The sequence below is a fragment of the Bombus pascuorum genome, chromosome 4 (assembly GCF_905332965.1).
Source record: "Bombus pascuorum chromosome 4, iyBomPasc1.1, whole genome shotgun sequence".
Lineage (NCBI taxonomy): Eukaryota > Metazoa > Arthropoda > Insecta > Hymenoptera > Apidae > Bombus > Bombus pascuorum.
Window position 1 is genome coordinate 11210152 of NC_083491.1, and position 18123 is coordinate 11228274.

Consider the following 18123-nt stretch of genomic DNA (forward strand, 5'->3'; position numbering starts at 1 on the left):
GCGACGAAGCAAAACGAAATCGCGTGCCGCTCCCTCCACCGATTTCCTCTTCCTTTCCGGGCTCTTTGCCCCCTCGCGAAAACGGGGTGGAAAAGAAGGAACCGGTCGAGGGTGCGTTCGGGGTGGACACCGATAAAATATTCAGCCACGCACGGGGGTGATATTTTACGTAGGAAATCGGTCGGTTGATTTTTATAATACTGGTCAAATATAGCCAGGGGAGAGAGCTCGGCAAGTACACCGGGGTCCCTCCCATTCGTGTCTACCGTCGTACAAAGGGCCACGGCATAACAAATAGATGTATAAAGGGTCAATAAAGCCCAACGTAGGAGGAGAAGCCGACCGCCGACGGGGATGAAGAAGGTTGCACGAGGTGGAGGGCCTCCAGAGGCAACCACGGGGAATAAATCTGAACTCGCTTTTGCTCTTGGCCTCGCAGTGGGATGCTAAAAATCAAGGGTTGTCGATGTTGTTCGAAAACGAGACATCTCTTCCTCTTCGATGATCGGTAAATAAGGAAGCTTCTGAGAGAAATTTTGTTTTTTTTTTCTTTGCGAATTAATTTAGAAGTCATTGAAGAAGGGTTGGTAGCGACCAGTAGATACTTGAAATTCTAGATGACAGGTTTATGGGTATAATGGGACTAAATTTCATCCTCGTAAAGTAATTATAAATAAATAATAAACGGAGTTACACGTGCGTGACAAGGAAGATTAGGGTAATTAATATTATCTACCCTAATAAATACGGTAACTGTCAAAACTTTCTGGCCAAAGTATAATTCTATTTCGGTTTAGATTATACATTAATGAAACTCTTTCGGAAAAATTCAATAATATTCTCTTGTATTCTACAAGACGCAGTGTCTGCTGTATTAGTCCAATACATAGACATTTATCTTCGAATCTCTTTACATGATAGAACTACATCATAGTTAAAGAATTCTAACAATAATATATGGACAGGATAGTCAGAAAATTGTATAATCAATGAGGAAATGGTCTCTTATAAAAGGAAGGTAAGTAAGCTCAGATCAGTTCATAAGCTCAGTTCAGATCATTTTCATGCGCTTGTTAAAACAGAAGATAAAATTTATTTTATGAAGAATTAGGAAGCTGTCACCAAGATGATTCAGAATTGTATAATATAATGACGAATGTATCGTAGGACTAAACAAACCTTGATCTTACCTTTTTCTTTTTAATTAATTAACTTCAGTATAGACGATATATAGATATACATATAATATGATATAACTTTTCCTCATAAATTTCCCATCTTTATTCTCGTATCGAAACAGCGCATCGTTCCGTACCTTTTACAACATATACAAAATTGCCATCCAATCTCGGTGTCGTAGGACAAAATTCGCGAGCGTACATCACGTTTATAGACCGCCAGAGGTGCGGCGTTCCAACGTGTCTATAAAGGCTACCATCTCGAGGTCATTTTATGTCCTTTAAAACGGAATATCCATATTTTTCGTGCTCGTATTCGTATCGCAGAATTGGTCTTCCGGGGATCTCGAAGGGCCAGGGGAGAACGTTCTCTGTCCTCTTTTTCTCACTTTTGCCAAGCGTCCCCCATGGTTACCGAGATTTCCTCTGCATGAAAAAGTCGAAATCGGCGCGGAAAAGCGATGCCATCCGTCCAATAAAACGGCCGGGGATGCCGCATTGACTCGATAAAAAGGCACTTGGTGGCTATCACCGCCAACGGCCAAAGTCGTGGGGCGGAGAATATGCGTCTTGTTAGATTTCGCCGGAAATCTGTAACGGGGTGATTTCGTGTGAAATGGCTTTGAAAAACCGCGGCTGCAACGACAATACGAATGTAATATTGACTTTCATTTTCCGATCCATTGATATTTTTATGTAGAGTTTGCTTGGAGTAGATTCAGACAGAAATTATGTGCTTCCACGAATAAAACGTACGTGGTGCCTGTTTCAAAGTAACGAGATTATACAATATTTATAAAAATCTTTTTAGGTCTAAGTTAGTTGTAAATATTAAAACACAGAAATGTTTAAACCAAAGCTGTTGAAGTAGTTTTTTTTCTGAAGAAATAACATCCACAGCGATGTTCTTACTTTTTGTAGAAATACAGGGATATTCGGTTTATCATGGTCTGTGCCTGGATTATTTTTCTATAAATTGAATTTTAACGTGAAATTCGATTTTCCGAAAAATCAGGCTTTTTATAAGAAGACTCTAGCTCGTTACGTTCGTTTTATTTTTTCACGCACGGTCATCCTCTGTTACCTGTATACTGAATAATTTTACGCGTGAAACACGAACACCCTATATCCTCCTCTTAAATTAACCACGCTCGATCAAACTTTCTGTAAAAAGTCATCGCTTCGAAAAATACTGGGCCACCGTTCGTTCCAACGAATCTTCGCCGATACATCTTCATTGGGAAGATGAACGAACGCTTCATACGGTGATTCGACCGGAGGCCGCGCCATCGAGCCCTCTTTTCGACCATGTTTTTTCGCCGGGAAAGTCCGAAAATATTTATAGAGGGAATCAATATCGTAGTTTGCGACGCGCTCGCGAAAAATCAAGATGAATAGGACGGGGAGGGGGGGGCGTCGCGCGATAACCAAGCGGCCGTCACGCGCACTTTCCGCCAATTTGCCCAACAATATGCAATAATATTAAAATTAATGGCGTCGGCCTTCGTAAAAAACATCGGCCATTCCCGGACCGTTCTCCATGCCGCGGAGCGTGCGTTTCTACCGGAAAAGAGAGAGGGGCCTTGCTGTTCGTTCGCGCTACGTACACGCGAGAGCAGAGAGAAAGATGAAGCCCGACCGCCCCAGACTGCAAGGGTGCGTGATGAAGCGTGTGTCGCGGAAAGAGACCACCGCTCGCGGGTTGGATCGAGAGAGTGATAGTACCGCGAGAGCCCACTCGTAATAATCTCCGCTAATTTAGCTTCTGGAATACGGTAACTGTATCGTTAATATTCTGAACCTGGTTAATAATAGATGTTGATGCGCCATTTGGGCCGATGAGATTTCGGGCTGGAGTTCGAGACTGAAGTGGACCCAAGCATTGCCCTTTGGTTCCGGGTTGGTCTGATGCTGCTTCGAGGATACGCGGATATCCTGCAGGACTCGCTCGTTTATAAATATTACATCGATGCCTGTTCATTGCCGTTTCTCGCCCACTTCTACTCTCTGTATCTCATCAGGTCATCTTTCTCTCGTTCAAGAGCGTTTCCACATGTGAGGGATCTTTCACCGTTCTTCGGGGATTCATTTTCGTTGCGCATGGAAATTGGGTTTTAATGAATTCATTCCGCGAACTAAACTAAGCTCTTTTAATCTTCCATTTACCGGTCGGATCAACGACGGTTATTGTACTCGCGCGAATCCGCGAACACACGCCGCTCTCCCGATGTAATATCGATTGCTTTTACCCTACGGCTTCATTGTTTACCCGTTTGTTGGCTATCTATCGAACGGCGTGCGTGGAATTGGCTTTTGCTATAAAACGTAATTCGTAAACGCGGTTTGGTATGTAGATTGATAAATGTAATGTTAATTTGTGGACCGCCTGTTCACTTCGTTTGTACGTCACATTGATGTCTCGTTGATTCTGTTACGCTCGTATGGAAGAACGATCCTATGTAAATGGCGGTTATCATTTTTGAATACGCGAGATTTGAAATACGTATTACAAGCTGAATATACATATGTATTACACGGCTGATACCACTCGTATTACACCGGGGCGTATAATTTTTTGAAATGTCGCTCCGATAAAATTTTACAGTTGGGAAAGATCACAAGGATGATGTACTAGATTTCATAACTTTTTCAAATATTAATGTCCCAATTAAAGTATTCGTCGGCTGTGGAAATTTCCACGCGATGGTTTTTGAATCAATGACTGACATTCCTCGACGGGGTTTAACAGCTTAAAACTCGAGAGGCGTTGCCATCCGCGGCTGATCCCCGCGTCGTTCAATAATTCAGGGATACATCGCGAGCTGGACGAGGCATGTAAGCATAAATGTAAAAGGGATGCGTAGCTTGTAGCCAGAGCAAGAGACAGAGGGGGCTTGAAAGGGTTCGAGGGACAAGGAATGAGAGAGAAGATAGGAGTCACGGGTTACCTGTTTGGTCAGGCAAAATATTTCTCTGTGCGATGTACGCTGAATCTCTCCGGGGATTACCCCGGAACAGAGTAATTTTCCAAAGAGTACTGTTCTTGGAAACGGTGAATAAATGGGACGTTTATTGACACGCCAATGTCCAATCGATTTGGAAGTATCGCGCTACTCGTTGCCGATTTCACTTTCTTTCTAGTTTCTTTTTCCGATTCAATGGAGATGCCGAAACCAGATGCAATCCTTGACTTTAATTAGTGTTGCTAAAAATTCGGCGATATTCTTAGTAGCAAAATTCTTAAATTATTCGGAAACTTAAATAGTCACGATTGTTCTAGCATTGAATAAAATTACAGAACATTCAGAAGGTATAATAAACATTCACAAGTTACGTTATGAAGAAACGAACAGTTTAGAATTAAACCAAATGAAAATAGCGTGTTTGCTGGTTTTCGATCTTTTCAATTTTTCTTTTACTCTTTTTGCTACCTTCCCGTTTTATACGTTACAACTAAAAATTCCAAAAAATGTAATATAACGCGATTTAGAGAATGTTAATTGGATTAACATAAAATGTACCAACTTGCCTCAATTTCCCCTATCTTCGTCCGATGAATTTTCAAAGAAAATTCCAATATCCATTATCCTGAGGTAGTATCGTTTAATTTAGAGATCAGTTTCTTCCTGAAGAATCTGAGAGAGGAGAGGAAATCTTGTCCGTGTAGGTAGCGGGTCGGTGGGCGAGAGTAAAGCGTTTTACGAGCAGCATCCCCTGATGGCGACTTTGGACAACCCCTCCGGAGCATCCCTTGCTGGCATACAAATTCAATAAGCGATAATCAATGCCAGCCCGGCAGCGTAGTCGGCCGAGCAAAAATCGTTCAAACAGTCAATCAAAAGGCCTCACCTCCAACCTATTTTTTTCCCGTTCTCTCTCCTTCCACGATTTCTCTTCGCTTCCCTTTCGTGCCATGGCTCTTCTTTTTTTTACTTTTTTTTTTCCTTTTTTTTCGTCCTGTTCACTCTCGTCGTTGCCCGGCGGCCCCCTGTTTGACGTAACCGGGTGTCAAAGAACGACAGAACAGTAACACGTCCTCCCGATGAAAAAAGGAAGAAGGTAGATCGTTCGCCTGGCCGGGTTTTAGCGCGTGGAACGTAGAATCAGACACGTCAAGGGTCGTCGTTTCCTCGTATCTGAATCTTCTCTCTGGTGCATCCGGCGTGTAAACAAATTGACGTGTGTGTGCCGCTACTTCGGATCGCGTTTAACGATTTACACTGAGATTTTTGTCAATCTTTTTTCCAGCCCCGACGGCTGCTTTTTAAAGTCGATGAGTCGCGTGATTTGGACATGCTCGGAGGTTTTAATTTTTTACGAAGAAATTCGATGGGAATAATTTGAGGAAAATGAGGTGTACAGTTTTTAGGGATCATGGTACTCGTTTAGATGGAACAGTAGCAAATGCTTAATCAATCTGAGAGTATATATTTTTTTTTGTTAATAATTGAAGCTCTTAGAAGTTAAATTCCACGTTTGTAATTATATCAATTTCCTTAGCTACGTACACGACTCAGACTCCGTCCCAAACGGAAGAAATCAAACGACTTGGAGAAATCTTCAAAAGTAGTGTACATGATGTGATCATTTTTTAATACTTTCTGTTTCTAAATTCGATAGATGTGGCTTTTAAACAGTCTGATCAAAAATGAACTTCGACCTTGGTAGGATTAACGCTAAACTTTACTATCATAATTCATTCCACCACCCTTGCCAATGACAATAAAAAGACAGTAATACGATTAAAAGAATCTCAAAGAAGAAGAGGAAGGTGAAAGAGAATATCACGGGACATCCTGCGCACGTTAGCTCGGATCTAATAAAGACTGATTTTACCCGCGTAGAAAAATAATCTACGCGTAATTCCCGCTGCAGCCCGGTTATTTTTTCACCCCGTCGAAATACCGGCTATTCTAAAATACACGGTTGTTGCAGCTCTTCGTCAACGAGATTTCTCCTGGCAGGAAAGAATCGTAACGCGGGGATCCAAGTATGCGTGCGCGCGTCTGAAGACCTCAGGGGCTCTGGTAATAAAGGGAGACATGCGGGTCGTGCGCAAATTAACCCGGGTAATGAAAACACAATGAAATTATAATAAACCAATTGCCAAGTTGATTCGCAGTCCGGGAAGGAGGCCATTCAATAATAAAACACGTAGCTACGGTTCGCGCTCGCGTTCGTATCCGCGTTCGCGGCTCACCTATACATATACTTTCGTATTTATACGTGTGCTGAAGGTATATATCCATGTGTCGTGTGTGTACAGGCCCGAGTTCTCTCTACCGGGCCACCGTCGCGTCCTAATGTGTGCGTGTATGTGTATGCGTGTATATGTGTCTGCAAGAGAATTAATTTCTCGAGAGCCTTTATGCTCTCTGACTGACCAAACTACGGGGTTTCTACGGTTCGTCCACACCTGCAGGACGTTTCTGCACGACGGGTCTGTGTGTGGACACGTAACACGCACTCACCCACACCTTGAGGAACGTCCGAGGACGGCATACCGTTGCGAAAATACGTTTGACCACGCGGTTCAGCCTCTACGCAGGTACACCTACCTACCTACCTGCCGGCGGAAGATTATTACAACCAGCGAAATTTCAAAATACACTTATGGCAAGTGTGCACCAGGGGAACCGTATAACACAATGATCAAACACGTAGAGGGCCCCGGACGTACCCACTGCACTCGACCGCGGCCAACCCCGCCAATGCTACATTTGAATTCCATCGAAATGTATTAATATTTTGATTGTTCTCGTTAGCTTCTCCTATTATTGTTGGAAAAATTACCGGTTCGTGGGGACCGCTTTTACAATTAATTGTCCACGTTCACAATGGCGGGTGTAACATAAAATAGAGATGACGTTTGATGTTTTTTTTGGATTTTCGTCGGTGATGCTACCGATGGATGGCAAGGATCTTCGAGGATAAACTTCATTTAACACGGACGTATTTTCGATTGTTATTTTCCTGATGGAAAACTTACATGTGATTCAAATGAAATTTAACCCTTGTTGGTTTCACTCTCTGAAATTAAGCATGACGTTTGCTATTTATATTGGTATATTTATATTATATTAAGTTTCGATGATTTCATTCAGCAGAGACAGGTGTCAGAAATAGGATACACATAAGTCGCTTTATTTGTTATTTACCATCGTTCAGAATTTGATTGTATGGAGCATGGTAACACTACGTTCGATGTAAAAGAATTGATTCATTAGGATTTATTTCCACGAAATTCTCCAATATTCTCTCCAGTCTAATGTTTCGTTATTTAGCAGAAGTTCGTACGATATAAATGGATGAAAAATCTTAGTAAATATTAGATAGAATATATGGACTGTGAAAAATGCTACGAACCCTCGGAACAATCATACACATAACGAAAAGTAACGAGAACAAACTCGCGTAGGACATAGGCCCGAAATAACCAATGCGGAAATTTTCCCAGTGGAAGAATTCGTTTCTGCGTATACGCGGACGAAAGTGTAGGAGGTTGGAGGGAGGGTATTAGAGAGAGGATGGCAGGGAGTGGAGGATCTTTGTTGCGGTTGGACGTGGTCAGAGACGAGGAGGCGGTGGAAAAGGAGATATGTTTTCGCAAATGTAGGTGCGGTTCTCAAGCCAACCCCTTATGAAATTATTTCGTCCCTCCTGAAGGGGTGGGGCTGGCGGTGCGCGGAGCTGCGGCCGCGTGTTGGGAAAATAGCAGCGCGACTGCAAGAATTATTAGAAAAATTAATTATTTTCCCAGTCTCTTAATTAATTTTACAATTGCTTCTATGTTTCTCTTGCTGGCTGGTTATTATCGCGGCCTTTCCTCAGATGTACAGCGGAAAGAAAACAGCGTGTGAAAGCGTCGTGGAAGGAACAAGGATGGAACCGACGAGGGAAAAAAGAGGCGAGAGCTTTCACAGTTGCCTTGGCTTGCTTGTCTCTTGTATCCGCATTTCCGGATGTTCCCAGTTTGAATACTTAACTACCCTTTTCTTTTTCTTCTATCGCTGAACGTTACGGGATCAAGAGACGTTGCCGAAACTCGAAAGTCTCTGTTCCAAGTACGTGCAACGTGGTGTTTCGAAAACGTATCCACCAACCTGAATCTTCTTTGTTGCAATTATTCTCCTTGTTTATTCTGCGTTATTTCTGATTTTATTTCTTCTCGTCTTATGTCGGTAAAGTTGCAGAAGCATATAATCTTGTTGAAGAAGCATATACACGCACGCACATATATAAGCATATATACTGTTAAGGTTATTCAGTGGATGGAATTAAAGAAATGCGTGGGCAAACTGCAAGGTATTGAAAGTATATATATTGTGAATAGTAAATTACAAAATATGTGGTACTATGTAAGCCGATCCAGATCCTCTCGCTAGCAACGTTACCCTGAGACTAAAGACAACTGCCGAAACCAACGTCGGACGTGTACCGCCTATGGTCTTTCCTCGACGCATTCTTTTGTCTATGCGCTTTCGAAGACCTTAGGCGCTTGAGAAATCGAAGACCAGATGTAGAGTTTTCTCAGAAGTGACGATCACTTCAACATATACAAAATGATGTATTAAAAATGAAGATAAAACGTTTCTGAACCTATCTTCATACCACAACCTTTTCATCCTTCTAAATAACAATACACCTCGAAAACTGGGCAAAACATTTTCGAAATACCCATTACGGAACGAGCAATTTCCACCGACTCAGGATGAAATCCAATTTCGAAAGCCAACCGAGCGTCTTATTTTTCGTTCTGGCGAGTTTCGAAAGGCGTTCTCGGTAGAGTAAGAGCAATTGGTTCGCCAACCAGATCTTGTAAGCAATTCATGAAAGAGAACGAGGTGTATCGAAGAATACGCACGTTCTCGTTGGCGAACGTTTCACCGGGGGAGAAGTTTAAAAAATTTACATTACCGGTAAAGTTGGTTTCTCTGTAGGGATCAGTTTTTGCATTTATATGATATTGAGATACGCATATACCGGTGTGGTAACGGATGCAGGCGGCAGGCCGGATCATCCCTCGAAAAGTTTTGACTTCCGTTCAAAAGAGAGGAAAAGGATTCTCCGCGAGACAGCGGCCTGGCGCATCCTTTCCCCCTTTCTGGATTTTTTGCAGGTCTGGCCACGTCTCAATTATAGAAAGCCTTGCTTCGACTGCCACAGACGAATTCCAATTAGTCGCCGGGTGGCCCATGTCGCGGGGACCTCGTATGGGGTTTCCCGGATTCTGTACGAGTTCCTTTCATGGAGCGACTCGTTCATTTGCCTTTCGTCCATATCTCCTACTCCACCCCCTCTATCCCTTTCTCTCTCCCTTCCTCCATCAGGTTCACCCGCTACTTTCTGTCTCTCTCCTTTTTCTCCACGTTCACTCTGACTGCTTCTCTTTTCGTTGGACCAACCAAGCTACCCCGAGGGAGTCTTCTATGCTAGCCGGACGCCTGGATTAGCAGGGCGTCAAAGCCAGCTACGAAGTTGGTTCAAAGTGGGTGCGAGAACTAAATACGGGTCCGTCTCATCCTACAAATACTTTTGCTTCTTTCTTCGAGATTCGCTGCCGGTGCTTCTTGTTACGCTTCGAATTCACTGGAAATCCTCCACCGGATTCGAAATGCAATTTCGCACAGCGATACTATTTTCTATTTACTTACGGTAATCTTAAAATCGATTGTATTATCGATTTAACATTTCGGATTACGAAGGATTGAGAAACTTTCAAGTATGTTCGAAGTTTGGTGTTTTTCTAGACATTGATAATAAAATATTCAAAATAGTAGGTAACACGTCTTAGGTTTATTCGAAGCAGACATGTCCACTCTTTTCTATTATGAAATTTAGAGGGACTTTTTAATTTATTTCAGGATAAATACGAATCCTTAATTCTACAACTGTCGAATGTGGAATATTTTCGAATATCTAAAGCCGTGGCAATTCCTTGAAAAAAAAAAAAAAAACAATCCTCTAAACAATCTCCTATTTTCCTCTAATTTATGCAAAAAAATTGCACTTGTATCATTCTACATACTCTGAAGTAATATCGATGCCGAAGGGACTGTTCGGTATAACGATCACCATCGATGTAAGCTATGTGCCGCAAGTCTGGACCTTATCTATCATTTATGGGGGGTGATTCGGAGCGGGTGCTTTGCCGTAGGGGACGATAGTTCGCGAAACGCTTCACAGCCGGATAAGTCGACCTTTAATATGCCGTTTGAATCGGAGCTTTATACAACGTTACAGGCAGAGATAGCTGTCGGTCTGACGTGTTTGCATTTGAGTGAACCAGAGAGTATTGGATGCATATGTTAATCAGCAATATGGCGTCGGGAAGATATTACCCTGCTACTGTAGCAGAAGACCATCCCCACAGAGTTACTTGCCCTGGTCTCTCTCTCTCTCTCTCTCTCTCTCTCTCTCTAACTCTACCAATATCGTTTCTATATAGGACCATACATATACATGTATACAACAATGTGAACTACGCGTTGCATTGGGTTTTCTGATCCCATGGTTATCCGGCATCAAACTTCACCGTTGTCCTTCCGCACAATGAGAATCTGATAGTTCGTTGCTCCATCAGAACTTGATGATCCACGTTTCCGGTGGATCGAGTTTAGGGCATTAATGTTTTGATTACTTTGCTACGGTGATGGTATTCCTGGTGGGAAATGCTCAGTGGACGTTAAACATAAAATTGACTTAGACACTCGTCAATGTACAGAGGATTGTTGGTGCAATATCAGAAAAGTAGCGGAAGATTTCCTTGCGATACGTTAAATTGATTTGCATGATTAATATTATATATAAAAGTTGGTAGGATTTTAGAAAATTGTATCGTAAACTTGATTTTCCGTTTGTTCACGACTAGTTTCTAAATTTGTTGTTTGATTTCAAGTTGGTTCAATGAATCTTTCACTCGTCGTGATCGGAAGGTGAGCGTTAAATTATACGAAATGAACTCTCACCAGCGTCGAAAAAAAGTTAATAGGATTTCAGAAAATTGTATCGTACGACTCGTTTTCAGTGTCATGGTTAGTTAGGAAATTTTTTTGTTCGATTTTAAGCCTGATCAACGAATCTTCCAATTTATTTTATCTATAAGGAGATCACGATTAAAATAGCCGAATAATCAAAGGATGTGCAATTAACCTCGATGGAGCTGGTCGTTTAAGAAAACCAATGACCAAGAAACTCGATTGTCCGCGATAATGCCAATTCCTTTCGACGAATCACGTGGCCGGATGGGTTTAAATTGTATGCGAATAAGAAATCCATAAGAGAGCATCCTTTGGTGATTACGAGTTCCTTCGACTTTGATCGTTCGGGCGTCGAAAGACGCTTTACCTTCCAGCAGCTTTGCTTCGATCGTTCGCCTCGATCTTTCTCTGTACCGGTGGCTGTCTCTTTCGCGCAACGAACGCCCGGTACGTTCAATCGGAAAAGCAAATCTTTGGCGTTCCTCGTTCTACCCTCCCTCCTCCGCGAACTACCCCGATAAATTCGTTCCAGACGACGAAGGATTACCTGGCCTTTCAGACCGAGGCAAATGCGTATAGACGCCAGTCAGGGGATAATCTTTGGCTGCGGAACCGCGAATCCGTTTCCGCTCCCTCGCGTTTTTGCTTCCATCAACCCACAGGATCCTTCGATCGCCGATTTAGAGGAAGCCACGTAGTCATCGCGTTCAGACGTTCGTTTCCCAGTTAAGCACAGACTGCTTTCATTAACGTTGTCTGATTCCTTTCCAAGCTTAGGCTGATTCGCCGAAAATTTTCGAATTTTCTTTATTATGTGAAACCAGAGAGATGAATCATTTTTTTTTTTTCTTAATTATACACAGAATAAATTAGGAGTTTGAAGTGTCGACAAAAGAAATTTGCATCTGTTCACGTGGAGATTAATTCAGCGAGTTGAATGACGTTATTAGAACTTGGTTCTTCGACGTGGCCAGTTGTTTAAGGGACGCTCTTCTTATGATATCGCGATTACTTCTGTGAATTCGAGAAATTTTTATATCCCCAACAAAACTCAATAGAGTAAGGTAAATGATGAAACAAGATGTGACACGGAGGAGGAGAAGGGAGAAAATAAGAAAGGATGAAAATCAAAGGAGAAAAACAAAGAAGCTGTATTTTCACAACGAATATATAATATATATCAGTCTATCGCGAAACTCTTTCGAACGAAACGAAATTGACAGTAATTGATAACAGAATCTGCTAGAGATGACCGCAAGATCACGTCGAAAAACGTATTTGGATCTCGGGAAAAAGATATCGGTTCGAGGGAATGTACACGGAGCATCCCTTTTATCCCGCCCAATCGTTCGCGATACATCGGGGCTAGGCTTACAAGCACACAAATCTCTGGCTCGGTTTACCCTTGGTACGGGTGATTTAGCGGCTTTTCCCAGAGATTCGAGGGATACGATACCGCTACTGGACTCTTTTATATCAATCGCGGATTGACCCGCGGAGAGACCATTGAAAAGACACGCCTACGGGAAAACTGGGTAGAAAACCCTCGAGTAGGTGCGAACTGGCTATTTGTCCCTTTGTCTCCGGATATTTATATCGCAACGTGTAAGAAAGCAGCGTTCTTTTTGGGAAATTCTTAACTTTTGACTTTATTGGATTTTTAGCTTTAAATTGAACGTGTATCAATGAATAATTTACAAAATCTATTTCGATATTACGAGACTTCAGATGTCGTATCTTTTGTGTTGCAGCTCGAAAGTGATTCGTTTTAATTTAAGCAATGTGATTCTATTCGGTTATAACAGAACACGTAATGTATTTATCGATTCATTGATGATTGTTCTCAAGTAGGTGTTGCGAAATTAAATAGATGCAATCAAATTCCAAATTAAAACACCAATTGCTACGACTATACGTAGGAAAAGAAATTTCGGAACACACGATTTGTTAAGAAATAATATAAGAAGCGTACAGTTGAAGCAAAAATGATGGAATTCCGACTATTATTCTTACGAATATCAAGAAATACACAGAGAATCTTTTAGCAGAATTAACATTAACTTTTATTAACACAAGATCTGATTATAAATATATACTTATATCTTCTTCGTTATATTATTTTAATTATACTCATTTATACTACGCATGATATATTTAGATACTCTTACGCGCTTGATAGTTCTACTATTAAACAGCTTCGAGTTCTGGATGAAAATATTTGGAAAATTACTAAACAATCGCAACGTGTTGTTAATTTTCACAATTTTCAACAATACCTCGCATCCTCACCGCAGCGATATAAAACCATTTTCGCGCGTTTACCGGAACGCAACTGTTTAACAAAACGAACGTAACAAACATCGTTCCCGTCGGTGGTCAGCTTTCACGTAGAAAAATCTGACGTGGCGCTGATCATAGTTGATTGAATTAGCGTGGTTTACATGCGAATGGTAAATCCGGGCAACGGGCTGCGCCCGCGCAATTAAATATTTATTGGTCTGGGTTAATGCAATGATCATTTAGCAATGTTCACGAATTCGCACCACGCGGCACAGAGTACGTATAACTGCGCGTGCCGCGGCAATGAAATTGGAAATTGGAAGTGTATACCGCACGGTCGAATGATATAGAAGCCATTTCTCGTGACACCTCGAAATTGGCTTCACGGTATTATTAGTTATTGCCACGCCGTGTACACACACGGTTTCCATCGAGTGAGTCGAGTCCGTCGATGGAGAACCGTTATTATCGAGGAGAGAACGTTACCAGTTTTAACAGCTTTTCCTTTTGATCTTCCTCTCGAAAATTTTCCGCCCCGTGACTCGCCATAATCCGTTAAATAAAAAGTAATAAGCACGAGCACGCTCTATCGTGCGATGAATATATCGTTTGAACCAACTGGTAGTCTTGCAATTTTATCAACACATTTGGGAAATATTTGACAAAATATTTTATTTACAATCGTGCGTAGACGAGGTCGAAGGAATTTTCCATTTTTATTTACTTCGATTTCTTTCGCTGATACACACTATGTTTTTGCGGAGAATGAAAATCGATACGTTTATCCTGAATGGAAACTTTCCTTTTGAAATACGTAGCTTCATGTATCGTCGATTTGCTAAAAGGACGTTACAACTGGAAAAGATAAATTTCCCAGGAAGGCTGATGTAAAATATAAGCTACTAAAATTCTTGTACCATTTCGAAACGTGTTTTTTCAAACGTCGAAAGTTAAAAGTTCGTCACTTCTGAATCCTGGTTCGCACACAATGAGAATAGTTTGTTTGAATTCGATGAAAGGTTTCGAGAAAAATATCTTAGAACGCAACGAAATATTTCTGAAACATATCTTCTGTTTGGTGTATTAATTGTGACCAGAAAAGATGTTCGAAAACTGTGAAACACTCGAGAAATATAGTGCTAATTGAACCAGGCTATAACTTCAGCCATGTTGATTTTATAGAAAACAAACGTAAATGCAAGTTCCAACATCGTGTGAAATACTTCACTGTTTAGCTAAGCGGTTATCTCGAGAGTGCCATTATAATAGTCCATATTTCCTTTGAGTTAAAAATTGTGAGAAGAATTTGTTTACCGAAGAAATACTACCTTGCTCTTTCGCTTCGGTTCTATGGAACATTTTAAAATGGAAGAACGTTTCACAAGCACGAAAATCTTGTTACATTTATCAAACTTTACATAACGTAGGGTATGGAACTACCGAGATATCAATAAAAACTTAGAATTTATATCTATGTACATTTAAAATTGATGATTGATTCATATACATACATCAAACTCATTGAACATAATACAATATCAAATTATGATTAAACGCGTGATTGAGTGATAAATAAACGAAAAAAAAAAAAAGAATTCGAAATAGCACGTAAAAGGATTTCAAAGACACGTAGTTTATTCATTTTTATAGACATCTGAAAATTATCTCCCCCAACTGATTGACGCGACGATAAATTTTACCCTGATTTATCCATTTCACGTTTTATTTCTTACATTTACTATTTATTTTACAATCTAAGAAATGTTCGCTTTTAAAAACAACAAATCGATATATCAATAGATATCTATAAAAACGATTATAAAAATCGGCGAGAAGGCATATTAAGGTTTCGTCGTCGTCGTTGGCGAGAGGTTCTCCCGCCATCGTTTTCCTGCGTGGAACGAACTCGAGCCGAACAAGCTTGCCGGCGCTAAACGGATTATGTCGCGGCGCGCGGATGTCGCTCGCGACGCTGATATTAATTCTCTCGAATGCATCCGTGCCGGGCGCTGATTGATTCCAAAGTTCTCGCAAGAAACTGCCGCGTGTCGCGCGTTAATACGCACCGAGTTACGTACACGTTCAGCCCCTAGTTACGTGGTTTAACGTAATAATTCGTAGCTGCGGTGGTGGTGGCGGCGGTGTTGCAGGGGGTAGCTCACGGCAGCCACGAAAATGCTTCTCATTTTCACGCGACCGACCCGGAGAGAGGCCAACAACGGTAGAAATCTGCCGGCAGCGTTGACATAGAAGACTGCGCGACGAAAGGTGGGACGTAAAGATTCGTTAGCGTCTAATTCTGAGCCGCAGGCGGAAATGAACTTTAGGAAAGTGAGCCGCCCCCAGACGCTACCGTGCCAACTACGGATAAAATATATTTTGATCTGAATAATGCCACCTTGCCTTCCAGGCGAACCGTAATTGAGCGGTTCGAACAATATTCAACCCTTTACGAGCGAGTTTACGTTCTTCTAATATGCTGCTAGAATATAAATTTCTGTTGCAACAATCGACCCGTGAACTGCATTAATTGGGAAGTAAAGAGGAGAGATGAGACGTTGCAAACATTATTTCTGGAGATTTTTCTCCCGCAATAAATATTGTATTTATTAAAATAAGTAATTTTTTCAAGTCATAAAATAGGCTGAATATAATTTAAATCTTAAACGGAAGCAACTAATTAAATAATCCTTGTTACATATATCCTATCTTTGTGTCTTTGAACAACTGTCAAGGATTAACGTGATATCCGGGAGAAAATCAAATTCTACCTTACCAATATTTGAATTTAAAAAGTCGATCGACTCTTAAAAATTAATCTTCGCCCGGGTAATTCCATCTTATAATTTCATTACTAGCGATGTCATCGCGCTTTCAACTGTTCCTACAATTTCTCGTGAAACGTTGGACGCGTCAAAGGAAAGTTAAGCGTATTCTCGGTTGGATGTTTCAATCTTCGACGAATCTCTGACAGAAAGATGACAAAAGATGGGTTACTTGTATAAGAAGACCGATATTCCTTGGCCAGAGTATTACGCTGTTCGAAGAAGGGATGAAAACCCTTAAAGTTGGCCTCCTAAGGACTGTCTTTGTCTCTGACCTCGTCCTTTATAAGAATTTGATCCCTCGGACGGATTATACGTATTGTGGGCGACAGAATGGTCAAAGTTTTGTCCAGACGTAACGCGGAGACGTCGTGTGCGAGAACGTATACACTTTTCCATCCGGCTTATCTTCCGGCGAACGCGACATATAAACATCAATTCAATGTATGAAATCTGTCAAAATGAATTTCGCCTGGGAGTTACCGGTGACCGTCATTTTTCTTCCGGCGACGAATATGATCTTGATGTGAAATATCGTTGTATTATTGCCCTAGCCAGGACGTGGTCACGTAGATTCTCCGTTCGTCCGGAAAATGGAGTCCCTTCGTGGATCTCTCTTCGATAATTATTTGATTGATACGAAAATTCGTATTTTTTCGTTGTGAAACTTTACGCAACATTGATAGTAATACGTGTCTGTATACATTTTTTTACTAGAAATATAATTAATAGAGAATGATAACACGTAGACCGTGATTTACAATTATGCAAATTTATATCTTTACGGATACATTCGAATGTTTCACTCTCTACATATTATTAGATAATTCGGAAATATTTCTCAGCTTTATTTGTATTGTTTTATATTTTATAAGCTTTATCGTCAGAATAGAGAATATGGTCGAATAGAAAGAACGAATATCTAAGGAATATGAAAGGTTAATTTTATCGAGCGCTGAGTGAACACTGTAATATACCTTTACGATCGTTGGAAGGCAATAAGCAATTAACGTATCAATAAAATCAATTAGAGTTACCATTCTAATACGGTTATTCGTAAAAATATGATATCCATGGATTAAAACTTCTTCACGAATTCAATTTTCCCTCTCGATCGAAGAATATATACGTAGATCGTTTTATTGCGACAGGTGACAGTGTCATAAAAGAAAGTGTATGATCTTGGGATTTTATTACAGATTCTTAGAGTGCGAAGAGAAGGATCAATATTTTTCTCAATCAATAAATAATTTTCTAAAAAATATATTTTTCTCGGTTAATTAATTAATATCAAATATCGGAAATACCTTTGATTTTTCTAACAATCGAAGAATAATTGCTGATAGTACCAGTCTCATTCGGATTCATTAACAAAATCAATTTATCTATCGTTTCGTCGAACGAAACGATTCTTTTTCATGGTTTTGGTGGCAATGTTTGACGAGTATAGAGCATTAAATCATGATTTGAAAGCAGGTTGCGTGGTTCGGTCCGATTAATCACGCGGCCAGCGACTTTCCTGAACATCTGTCACGATTTCGATGCGAAAGCGAATTTTTTCCCCCGCAACGAGGATCATGAACCACGGAAGAGTGACGACCGCATCGAAACGTTTCGAAACTCAGACGGCCGGCCATTAGTCAGACACGCGGCCCACCAATTAAATGTAAATGTTTGTTTATGTGTTTGTCGGTAGTCGTGGACGTTTATCGATGTCCTGACATTACCTCGCTGCGATTGACGTATACATACATCGCAAATCCTGCCAACCGAATTACCAAAGGGAAGTGTCGGCTTTTTTAAGGGACCCTCTACAAATTTTTAGAATAATCCCAATTTTGTGATCGACGATTTATTTGA

At 40.9% G+C, this 18123-nt stretch overlaps 1 long non-coding RNA gene across 1 annotated transcript in view; it reads left to right on the forward strand.

The window, feature by feature from the left end:
• Positions 1-11333: 11333 nt before the first annotated feature.
• LOC132906024 (uncharacterized) overlaps positions 11334-18123 on the forward strand; it is a 116279-nt gene continuing 109489 nt past the window's right edge. Inside the window, exon 1 of the long non-coding RNA XR_009657919.1 lies at positions 11334-11343. This is a non-coding gene — a long non-coding RNA (uncharacterized LOC132906024). The remainder of the gene's footprint in view (positions 11344-18123) is intronic.